A 12,781-nucleotide genomic window follows, 5' to 3' on the forward strand; every position below is an offset into this window, starting at 1 on the left:
AATGAGCGTCTGATAATGCCAAATGCACGTTAAATTGCAGTTATTTTTTTACGATGTCTGCAATGCAGCCGTAGACCGTAATTTCCAATAGGAGCACAATTAAACAGATTATTATGAGCTGGACACACACAACGGCACAAGGCTATAACGAAGGACTTCAGTGCAGAGATAAATAAGCGGAAAGACAATCAGTTGTCTTTAGCTGACATTTGCGGTTTTAACAGACAAATTCCATTTAAAGACTGTTAAAACGGGAAATTTCCGTTCATGTCTCGCTTCTAGAAAAAAATTGGCAGTAACAGATTATGTCCGTTAAATCCGAAATCTGTTAAATCAAGGGTTTACACTACTTTACGAATCTAAAGAAATTTTAAGATTCATTCATACCCGTCTTCTCAATGCTGTTCGTGTTTGTTGTAGCTTATAATTCCACACCGAAGTAATTAATTTGATTAATTTTAAATATCAAAGGAAATAGTAAATTTAAAAATAATACGAGGCGCGTCCACAAAGTAAGTTTCCCACTCGTCCCATAGCTAGCAAACCTTATATTGCGCGAAGCGACTGTGCGTACGTGATAGAGCAATGACGTAGCATGGCGCATGCACTAACGGTACTTCCCGCGTTCTCACAGTAGCATCGTTGCAGCTGTTGAAGATGGAGGTTCTTATTCCAGCTCCCGCCGACTGTGAAGTGCGGTCAGTGATAACGCTAGGCCGCACACGGCTCGACGGGCAGCAAGTCTCCTGCAGGAGTTCAGCTGGGAGGTGTTTAATCATTCACCCTACAGCCCGGACCTCGCTCCCAGTGATTTCCATCTTTTCCTACACCTCAAGAAATTCCTGTCCGGTCAGCGTCAGCGTTTTGAGAATGACAGAGAGGCGGAGATGGTTGTCACACAGTGGTTCCAATCCCAGGCGGCAGACTTCTACGACACAGGTATTCAAAAGTTGGTCCCACGGTATGACAAATGTCTCAATTCCGGTGGCGAATATGTTGAAAAATAGCTGGACACTTGCTGTATCTGTTGCAATAAATATTTCCATGAAATTGTGTTTTGTTTCTGTAAACGGCCCCAGGGAAACTTACTTTGTGGACGAGCCTCGTAATTTGGGGATATTAACGAATATTTAGTCTCGAAAATTCGAAAAAGCGTCACATTTTCTTGATTTAAAAAATCAATACATCGCAGTCAACCAAGCATGAAAGAGGCTAAACGAACCAGACTACCAATGACTGCTTGTTCGAGAATCTAGCGTTTCATTCACCGCATTCTACCAAACGACGTGGACACGTTAAATTTCAGAGCGGTATGTCGCCATACCTGTATTTGGTGAGAGGTTACCTGCTTTCATGAGAGTGTACGAGATTTTCCTCAGCCTTTCCACGCTCCCTAATTTTAGCAAAATAGAATATTTTGATCAATGGTCATTCCTGAGAGCCTCGCCTCTGAGAAAGCAAGTAAGTCAGAAAACATCAAACAAGGTATTATCTAGATAAGACTTAAGCCTATAGCGTCATGTCTCATTTAACACAATAATTATCACCAGGCTGCATCTCATACATTATGGCAATAATGTATATCATGTCATGCATTCCGATTAATTAATTATATCAATGAATCCAGAATACACGAGAAAGAACCTGAAGATGCCATTATCGAAACATATAACTGCAGATCAGGTTATATAAAATAGTTGTACAGATAGAATAGATAATAAGGTACCATATATTCGCACAGGTTAACACTGAAAAATGAGAAATAAAAAAGTCTTACTTTCGTGATTCAATGGCACGATCGAATACTAAGCATTGGTTTTATAAAATAAACTGTAAGAAAATTTTGCATTACAATTTCCTCAAATGGCTTAAAATTCCAATGTGGATCTCCCATTACTGGCTTAAAAACAGATGATAAAGATGCTGAGAAGGTGAAGGAAATTTTATCCAGTCACTGAGTGGCTATGGCGGTACAGGAATATGAACTACAGACTTCTAGTTTTTAACGCCGTGTAAGAGAACATTTTCACCGCCGAGAAAACCTTAAATCTCAGTACAGAAATACGTCAGTAGAGAAACTGACTGTGGGTTTCGAGTCTCGGTTTCGATTCTCGGCTATGAGAAGGAATTTTATTTTTAGTTATCACGTCCAGACATGCACTGGGGTACAGAGGGCGTCCTTTAAGGGGGTAAAGCCTTCATACAGTGTGGAATCTAATCCTCGCACATACCTTCTTGGCGTGTTACCAGAGGGTAAGAACAAATGAAAGGGACATGAAATGCGTAGCTAACCAAATCGTAGAGAGCGTAAACAATGTTTTCGCTTGTAATTTCGATATTAAGATTATCAGATCACTGAACCATTGATTTTGGTGAGTTTTATTATAGATTGGCAGCGAGACAGAACGGTTTAACGAAGCACTAACACGCCACCTGTCTATCTGGTAAGTTAATTACGTCAAAATAATTATACAAATGACGTGCGACATATACGTTATGATAGCGAGAAATAAAAACAAGTGACGAACACCATCGGCGCTCAAATAACACGATACACCAAAACACATATAGCGACGCAGGAGAATAATATTTGTGGTTCCACGGCGGTGGTAATTTGGATTTGATTTAGGTACGGGTTTTCAGGAAAAGAGACGCTATATTTATTCTTAGACGCCATCAAATGTAAGACGCACCCCGATTTCAGAAATTTCAAGATGTGAGAAATTTTGCCACAGACAAGGAACAGGTGATCCTCCATCATATCTTTCATCATCTTCTTCCTTTTATCCTTCTCAGTGGCCTTCTTTTCAGACTTCTACCTCGTCTCTAATTCTTCGTCTAATTCTACGACGGTGGAAGGAGGGGAATCCTTCCACCGTCGTATTCCTGTTCTTATTACTAGTTTTCTTAAAATTCTTATTTCTTTCATCCATTCCATTACTTTGTTATTTCTCGTGTATTTATTCTCCTTATCACACTTTACAACCAAACTGTAAAAATGGTGCCTTCTACAGTAGGATTTTCTGCACATCAACAAGCTAAACCCCCTTTAACTGGCCAAGTCAATATGTTCTGATATTTCAATAAATGGAATCATTACGTATTTAAAATAAGGTGAGAATTTATAGTTTTCTTTTGGTTTGTACAATCATATTAACAGTCTACAGACTACGAAGACACGCGGTAGGTACCAAAGACAAATGCTTCTCCGGTCTGCCTACTAGTGCGAAGGCAGACCACTAAAACTGGAGGAATCTCTAAATGAAATTTTCCGACACTTCGGTAGCTACATGATAGCAGCAGCATACAGCTTTGTAGTGCGACTGTTTGGAGAAACTTACAAATACAGCTAGCCCTCGATTTACGCCGGGGATGTGTTCCTGGACGAACCGACGTAAATTGAAACTCTTTTATAATGTAAATCAATGGGAAGTAAATGAAATGCGTTCCTAGCACCCAAACATTGACGAGTAATATAATGGCATTACATTTAAAGATCTGAAATAACGTAAATAAAATAAAGTGAATTTAAAAAATATATTTAATACACTTACAATCGGCAATTCGTTGGTCCCCGCAATTCTTTCATGTGATGTCATCTCTGCTGTTATGCGACAGTTGCATTCATGTAAGACGCCGACCTACAGAAAATCGGGTAGTAAAAATAACCCCGGTACCTCCGCAGAGATTAAATTAGTCCTTTGAAAGGTTAAATCGCCAGGAATGAAATTGCATAAGAGCAAACTCGCATATGCAAAAGTTTGCATTTCACAAACAGCTTTTACCGATTCATCGATCTCATTGGAGCAAATTCGCGTTAATGAAACATACGTAATTGCAGAGACGACTTTATAATTTTTATTCAAAATCAGCGATGTAAGAATTATGATTTAGTATAAGAATCAGTACGAGATACATTGTAAAAGTTGTAAAAACATTTTTTTTTCACTATTTGACTTGCTGGTTTCAAAATCGGAGTTATTCCGAATCGGCGCAAATCGAGGGCTCCTGTATTGCATTTACACACCCGAGTTATAGATTGGGATTTCATACTAGCGGTGGCCTATTTCAGAAGGTCGCCAAGGACATGGCATAATGGAAGAAGATTCTTAGGGTCGCCGATCCCCACATAGGGCTATACAGCTAATGATGACGAGTGGCCTATTTCAAGGTAATATACGCACTAAAACAACTTCTCTTTATCATTCACAGTTCCCAAAATTCTCCACAGAACTGTGACACTTTAAAATGAAAGATATATTGATCTGTATTTAATTTCCACGTCATAAAGGCGAATTAAGAAGGGAAGTTATAGCTCCACGCAATCATAACTCGGCAACTCTGTACTAAATCGATGTGAGTGGCAACATTCATGCTCCGACCGCTTTATTCGCAAGGAAAAGGGCACGTGGTACAGCGGCGACGATAAAGATGGTTGCCTTCAGCGTTTCTATGCAGTGTAGTCAGTCTGGTGGAAGTTTACTGACGTTTCTGAGGTGCTTGCTGCCTCCATCATCAGGGAAATCTTCATACTCACCGCCGTGAAAACCTCAAATCTCAATTAATGAATCTCAATGGGGCGGCCAGCCTTCGCGACACTCGGACATTCAAATCCTTACTCATCGCCTTGATTATGAAAGCAGCAAGGACTTCTGAAACGTCGGTAAACATCTACCAGACTACACGGCGATCTGCTGTAAGAGAAACAGCGCGTGAACAGTTCTTATTAGAAGCTTCAGCTATCGACCAATATAAATCCAGAATTTTATCGCTGTTTCCTAATCGCAAACGAAGTGCAGGCATTAGCTTCTATGATACAGCATTTGTTAATAAAACCTGTGAGAACAATTTTCCTCCTTGCACCCCCCTTCCCACGCAAATGGATATACAATAATTGTACGGTCATCTGAACCTAATTACGTAAAGCTCCCCGTACTTCCACAACACATAACAAGTTAAACAAGGCAAAAAAGTTAACCATAATGTCCGTGATGAACATTTTTCCAGGTTGGAATACGGACAGAGAGGCCAATTTTAGTGGTCAACAGACGAAGACAGGTTTTTTGTTTTGTGACTGCGCACGCAGGTAGATAATTATAATGAGATAATTATTATCATTGCCTTAATGGTTCACGTACCCGTGTCTCCGTTGTCTCGTCTCCCTTTCAAATGTTCAGTCACTAGGAAAACATTACAACTACTTTAGCATTATCCTTACTTCATGATACAAGCTTACACAAAATTATCACAATTTCCGTATGTGTCACCCCCCCACCCCCAACAACATCGTAATGCCACTAGAGGCCACCACACATTTTTACTTTAAATTTCCTATTAACATGGTGGATTTGCGATGTTGTAAACTGAGTACTACAGTGGGCCAAGGGTCATTTTTATCGCATGAACTGCTGTCAGGGAATATATTCGAAAAAAAAGACGCACAACTTTGTGTACAGTGTAAAACAAAGGGTCCCAGAAATTGTGTAAAATCTTGTATAAAAATTAACGAACAATTTTGATGACACATTTTTATGTGTTAGTGAACGTAATCGGTGTCTGTAATAGTGTAAATAATATACACAAATGGATCATTAATCATGTAATTTGCTGATGTATAGATCTTACGATCTTTATCATACAGACTAGAGCAGGGAATCGAAGTCAAGTTACCCAGCCGTTTTACTGACCTGTCACAACCTACAGGTACCAAAGGAAAACTGGGTTATTTTTTTAAAAAATCTGAATTCAATTAAACTTCTGCGCCTATTTCTAGGAGATTCCCCGAAAGCCTTTGGTAATTTCTTTCCCAAGAATGCATTTGTTTCAACGTGTAGAGTGCAGTAGTCAAATGCGTCCACTACGTGAAAGGAGATAGCAGCAGGACAGAATCCGTTTCATGAAACTAGAAACACATCAACATGAAACGAATGTTGCACAAGTGAAGTTTCACGTGACTGTACTGGATCTTCAATTTAAAACAACCGCATTTCCCAACGAAACCACTATATAGTTTCATGAAACATTTCATGGAAATTGTTTTTCTGTCTTACAGTTCGAGGCTAGAAAATCACAAATCTCGGAAAATACCCAAAAAATTTATAATAAATTTGGTATGCAATAAAGGTATAAATTGCTGGAATAATATGATTTAAGGGCGTATCAGTCCGATATAAACAATATTTGCATTAAGTCACTTGCACTTTTATAAAAAAACTAACAAGGCAATTATCTTACAGTTAAGGCCTACCAACCTAATTCACTAAAAACCCCACACAGCCCATAATACATTCATCATTATACAGAAATAAAAGGTTTATTACATTGTTCACAACAGCCAATCACATGCCCCTATCCCGGAAGAGATAAATCTAATCAATACATTTCCATCCTATTTCTTTAAGATCTATGTTAGTATTATCCTCCCACTTACGTATGTGACATGTCATAAAATCTACAAATATTTTATTTAAAACATGTTTTAGATATGGGGAATAGGCCCTATATAACGTAATGCAAGGTACATTGCTCCTGTGTAGTGTAATGTACCTATCAGTAGTTCATTATCTTACCGACAACAGATCTCCATCTGTAATGAATGCAATAAGACACGTAAAATCTCGAACAGTGCACTCAAATGTGAGTAGGCGTGTAATTTTCCACTCTTCGTATTCCAACTGAATACATTAACAAAACACACACACACAACACGCGCAAGCCCGGTGTTAGCATCGACCACCTGGTATTACGAGCTTAACTCACTGTTTTTGCAAGCAGTTATTTTAGCTGGCGGCTAAGGATCGTGTGAAGTATAACTTCACGAAGCGCACATGTGACACGCACAGTAGCAGAATAGGAATGCAACAAGGGCGTAAGTCACCGGCAAAAAAGAATCTCGTTGCATTTAAAAGAGGTTGCAATGGGAAACGAGATGACGTAATACACTTTTGGAGGATCAGCACAAACCGTAGCATTTGTCCGTCGGTTTGCGGCCACAAGCAGACGTCGGACGCGAGTCTGTTTGTTTTTGTTTTCTTCTTATTCCCGTTTTGTTTTGCGTGATTATATCTGGTGTGAAGAGAAACAACTTCTTCGATCGTCACTGTCCACGCATTTTGCTTGCCCCCACTCCCCGGTCCCCCGGAACGAGACTGACTCAAAACTCTCGTTGCCCCCCTCCCAAACAGCCTGACATAACTCACGTAGTGGCTACTTCCGGTGGGGTGCACTGCTTCGTTGCTTCACTGTGTACAGTCACGCTCCTGCACAAATTGAGACCGATCAACCCAGTTTTATCACCCCGCCCCCACACACACAGGTTCAGTATCAGTACCTGAAACGTCCGTCAAAGCCTGAAATCATGTATGACGTATCCTAAACCAGCCAACAAATGTTCAATATTTTACGGCAACCGACTGTTCACTACCACGCCAATGGTCCCTATCTTGAACCACACGGATCTAGTTCACACCCACACACCTCATATATCTACAAGAACAGTATCTTCGCCTAGGACACAAAGGTGGTCTCTTCCCTCCTGATTTCCGTCTAAAATGTTTAATCGATCTGCATTTCTCCCCATTCTCAGTCTTGATTTGTTCATTCTATGGCGAAGAGACCATAAACCAAAAACAGTCAAAAGAACAGAGAAAAACTGAAAAACTTATGTCACAACAGTAAGCATTATATCTGCCATTGCATGGCCCCCATAACCAAGGGTGCCCTTTAAACTTCAGCTTCAGAAAGAAGTTTAACCCCCCCCCCCTCCCGCAACTCGTTTCCATTTAGATTTCTTCAAAAAGTTCTATTGCTTCGTGGCATACACGTGTTTTAAATACCATGTTTTCAGACCTAACGGTACATCAGAAAGAACTAACTATCCATAGAACAAAAAGGGCATACTTGCCTTTCGGGACGTAAGACAAATTGTGGTCGAATTTGCTGTTCTTTCAAAAACAGCAGAAATGAACGAAGCTTACAACAATAATTTACGCTTAATTCAGTGCGATGAACTTGTAAAAACATTTTCATTCTATGATTCTGGAATTAAACCTTATTTATTTAGAGGAAACATTTTTCGAAGTTTGTAAAACAATACCAAATTAGAACAGCCACTAACACGTAATCTACTGCCATTGTATTCCAAGTTCTTCAACTGATTTAATTCAGTATTGCAGTTGCATTTAAATCTCCCATAGATTATGTGAACAGGAACCGGAAATGTCAGCAGTTTTGTTAAAGGGACAGCATTAAGCAGCGTTGCCAACTTACCAAATTCAATGTTTCTACTCTCGTACCAGTCGTCGATAAATGGTATAACCTGCTGTCCCACTGAAAGGGACAGACAAAATTTACAGCAAAAGACCAACAAACAGTGTTGAGAAGTTTCACATACGATCTACAACAATCTTGAACAAGAAATCAAGCCTCAAAAATAAAGCTATTACTGAAGTTTTATATTAACAGAACGAAAAAAATAAACTCTAACAAAATATAATTTGGCATCAATACGGTACATCTCTAATAAAACGATATCAAATGTCTGTTAGGGTATTATGCCTGAATAAAAGCAAATTATGAAAAAAAAAAATATAAGACATACATATACAGCCCAGTAACACGCATGTCGTTGAATATAGTTTTAATACCTGGATACTGACTTTGTAAAGTAAAATTCCCTTTAGTCTTGCATATATTTTCTCTGATCCCGTAACAAACCAATGTAAGAAAATCACATTTCAACACTGCTAATATCAACGCCCGCAATTAAACATGATCCTGGGCCACTTTAATCCAATTTCCCCCTCACAACCTATCCACATGACATCCACGTTTATAACATCTTTCAGCTCAGAATTTTAATTTAAAATAAAGATCTGTTAATAATTGAAATAAAATATAAGTTTTTTTAAAAACATATTCTTCAGTACATAATGATAACCCTAAATAAATTTACACGATTAATCCAATCCCTGAACTAATTACCAATTCCTTCAGATGCATCATGTTCAATATAAAATCGCATATTTAAATAACATTAAAATAAACCTGCCCATGAGTCTACTTCCTTGTTTCAAAACTGTTCCGACTGCAATGCAGCCCTTCTGTTTTGAAGACAGAGTACGAGCAACCATCCAAGTGTTTGGGAGGAGGGGGGGGGGGGAGTTGAAGCAGCCTAGTCGACAGCAGCGATACCCTAACGTACAACCAGAAATAACTTTCTAGTTTTAGAACACACCCCTCTGGTACTTCTCCTCGTCTGGCGGGTCAACTGGTCTCACAAGACCGCCAACAAAGCTTCCTATCACGTCATATAACATTAATAATAACAATGTCGGTACTTTTTAATATCACTTGAAGCACGGAATTAAGAAAGGTTCAAGAATACAGGAAGGGAACAGAATATAAATGCGAAAAAGGAAAAGTCACAGTAGCTCTATCAGGTGCTAGCTGGTCTATAAGAACACGCAGAGAACATCAAAGTGTGTGTTCATGTCACCAGAATGCAGGGCAAACGCATACACAGAACGAGCTAATAAATCCTCTGAAAACGTGGTGAAGTTACAAGTATTAGGGGACGACACTAACAAATTAAATGCAAAAATTAAGACCAGATTTAATTCGGGGGATGTTTGCTACCATGTACTTAACAACCTTTTATATTCCTGTGAGTTGTCTAAAAACGTTAGGCTTCGAATACAGAAAACTATAACTTTTTTTGTGTGTGAAACCGAGTCTCACGCCCCAAGATAAAACAGATCGAAAGAGTTTGAGTAGGGGTTGCTTTAGGAGAATATTTGTACCTAAGAGAGAGAGAAGAAAATTGCACAATGAGGACATAATAAATACATACAAAATGTTAGTCCAAAAACCTGAACACAAAGGTCGAAAGTTACCTCAACGTAGATACAATGATAATATTGAAGTGGATTCTAAGTAAACAGCGTATAAAGTGGATTAAAGTGGCTCAGGGCAGTATCTAGTGGCAGGCCTTTGTGAACACGGAAATTAAATTTACGCTCCACAAGAGGGGTTGGGAGGGGAGGGAACTTTGTTGATAAGACGCGTGACTATCAGATTCTAAGGGTCTCTGCTCTGGAAGATGGTGATTATCATTCCGTTATTCACAGTTTAGTCGAAAAGTAAAAGAGTCCGGCAAAAGACACGTGTTTTCTACGTCAACGAGCGGGTTACCAACGAATTTTCGAGTGTTAACACAGTAAGGAGTTATGACAAACTGTAATAATGTTGATAGGCCATGGACGGTCTTTGGTTTTAATCCAATGAGAGTTAACTGCCGTGGAACTAAAGTATTAATGGGATTAGTAAATACATTTGTAGAGGGCTTTCTCAAAAATGGGATTCGTGGCCAATTTTCTAAGTAAAATAAAAAAGATTTATTATTTACCATCTATGAAGGGGAATTCCAGTAATAAAGGCCTTACACTACGACAGTTCGAATTCACATCTCAACGAAACATCATAAGCCATCTGAATATACTTCATACACACAAGCTTAAGCCTCCTGTTAATTTAAATGACTACAGAAATCGATTATGACGAATGTACGTAACCAGGAAACAAAAGAGGAATTTTTATTAGATATAACTTCAAACTCCACTTTCTAACCTTCGCAGTCTACGGAGTGTATTTTCAGGAAAATCAGTCAAGACAGCGCCAATCTGAGATACATTCCTCGCACTTTTTGAAGGAAGGTGTCACCTTATTTAGAATTAAATGTAGCCCAATAAATATGAAAAATATTTTCCAACTTCCCGTTCATTTCAACATACTGCCCTCGTGTCAGCGTAATGCTCCTATATATTGTAAACTATATATGGGTAACTACGTGATTCTTAACATTCTAGAAAATGTTTCCCCGATAAAGGAAAATACATCTACACAAATTACGATCATAACAATGATTACCAGTTGCAACAGAAGTTGCCTGTAGTTTGATTCCTTACAAGATTTTTTTTAACATTACAGCAATAACACGGCCACATTTAACCATTCAACATGGCAAAAAAAGAACCTTAAGAAATGTTTAAAGTATATAAAATGCCGGGGACGCGGCAGTTACTTAAAATTATATCAAAGAATAATAATGATTTATTATTGTATTTAATTACTTATTTTAAACGTGACGGAGAATAAATCCTCAAATCTAAAATTCTTGGTTGAAATGAAAACACGACTACTACGAAATTTGGTTACGGAAGGTTAGTTTAGAAAAATACATACGTGAGTCCTAGTATTAAATTTTTGTTTTGTCCATAGACTTAAAACTCATCGCAGCATTTAACCCAGTCTTTTGCAGAAAATTGTAACTGGCAAATTATTTCTAACCCTTTGCAAGCAGGCTAACAGCAAAGCCAAACTTAGCTGACTGGTTCCAACACAGGATCAATGCACTGTTAAAACATTTACAAATACATGCACAATTACAAAATATATAAAATGTCAGTACTTACATATTCATAATATCCACATACATGTGCTAACTTCAGGGCTACCGACGGATATCGGAAGTATTGAAAATGGTCCAAAAATAAATCAAACTGTCTCTCATGTCTTGCATTTCTCTTCAAAACGGTTCTGCCAACACAACCGAAAAGTCCAGGCAGTAATAAACGAAAGCTTTCACAGCCTTGCAAATCTTCCCACCACTTTTCTGAACCAGCGAAGACGACCTGTGATTCTCCTTCCATTAAGATCAGTATGTTGTATAATGAGAACCATTCTCAGTAAATAACCAAAAAAAATGAAACTGTCTACAAAGTTCTGGTAATAAGTAAGACATTCACATTGCCACAAAATGTACTTCTACAACAAAAATCACTTGTAACAAATTTCTTGACCGTGAATCGTTAAAAGACGTGTTATTTAATTCTTAACACAACTCATTACAAATGTAATGTACTACAACAGTTATAATGTACTCGTGCCTCTGACGCGAAACCTTTTAAATGTAGGCTTATCTATGTTACAGTATATCATAAAAAGACCTCAGAAACTTCACGTTCCTTCTTCCATTGTAGTTCTCTTTCGACACTACGTAGACTCGCAAACTGTGCATTTAACAGCCTTCCGTGGAACTAAGCCTAGCGACAACTGGCTAGCCTGTCCCACTCACTCATTGATGAAAAGGAAGAAGGGAATTGTGCCGTCAGGGAGGGGAGACGGAGGATCGAGGTGGCAGTGGTGGAGGAAAACAACACTGTCCGTCTCTCTCATTTCCCCTCTTTCAAACATGTCTGGGTTGAGATAAAAAAAAATACATACTTTGAGTATTAGCCCTCTCTCTTGTCGGCTGGTAGCTAACCGCTTCGCTGAGAGAATTTTTTTACAATAATAATAATAACAATAAACTGGACAAGGAAATAAGTGACTAGTGGATAGAGAACCCTCATAATTTGCAATTTGATGAAATTTGGAGGAATGGACGATGAGCAAACATTATGAAAGATACAAACGAAGTTTCAAACGGAAAACAAGAGAAAAGAGGCTTTGGGAGTAGATGAGATGATAGGGCGTAGTATTAAAGTGAGTCCCGAATAGATACATGGATTCATCTGGCTTAGGAGTGGTGTCTGTGATGGGCTCTTGTGAACATGGTTATGGACCCGTCTTGGTTGCCTGAGGGACTGATAATTTTTTTGAAAGTAACATTCGGAAGTAGCGAAATGAAGAGAATCGACCCTCGGGTGTCCCAGTTGGATGTGAAACTCAGTAGACGCCGATTGCAATGAAAAGAAATACTGACGAAGGAAACCAGATACTG

At 38.7% G+C, this 12,781-nt stretch overlaps 1 long non-coding RNA gene across 1 annotated transcript in view; it reads right to left on the minus strand.

Annotated features, from left to right (window-relative positions):
• Positions 1–12,099, minus strand: part of LOC110837340 (uncharacterized) — an 87,807-nt gene extending 75,708 nt beyond the window's left edge. Inside the window, exon 1 of the long non-coding RNA XR_015537406.1 lies at positions 11,472–12,099. This is a non-coding gene — a long non-coding RNA (uncharacterized LOC110837340). The remainder of the gene's footprint in view (positions 1–11,471) is intronic.
• Positions 12,100–12,781: the final 682 nt, after the last annotated feature.

This window comes from Zootermopsis nevadensis, unplaced genomic scaffold (genome assembly GCF_977971745.1).
Source record: "Zootermopsis nevadensis isolate Lab colony 2312 unplaced genomic scaffold, Znev_1.0 Znev_ptg000028l, whole genome shotgun sequence".
NCBI lineage: Eukaryota > Metazoa > Arthropoda > Insecta > Blattodea > Termopsidae > Zootermopsis > Zootermopsis nevadensis.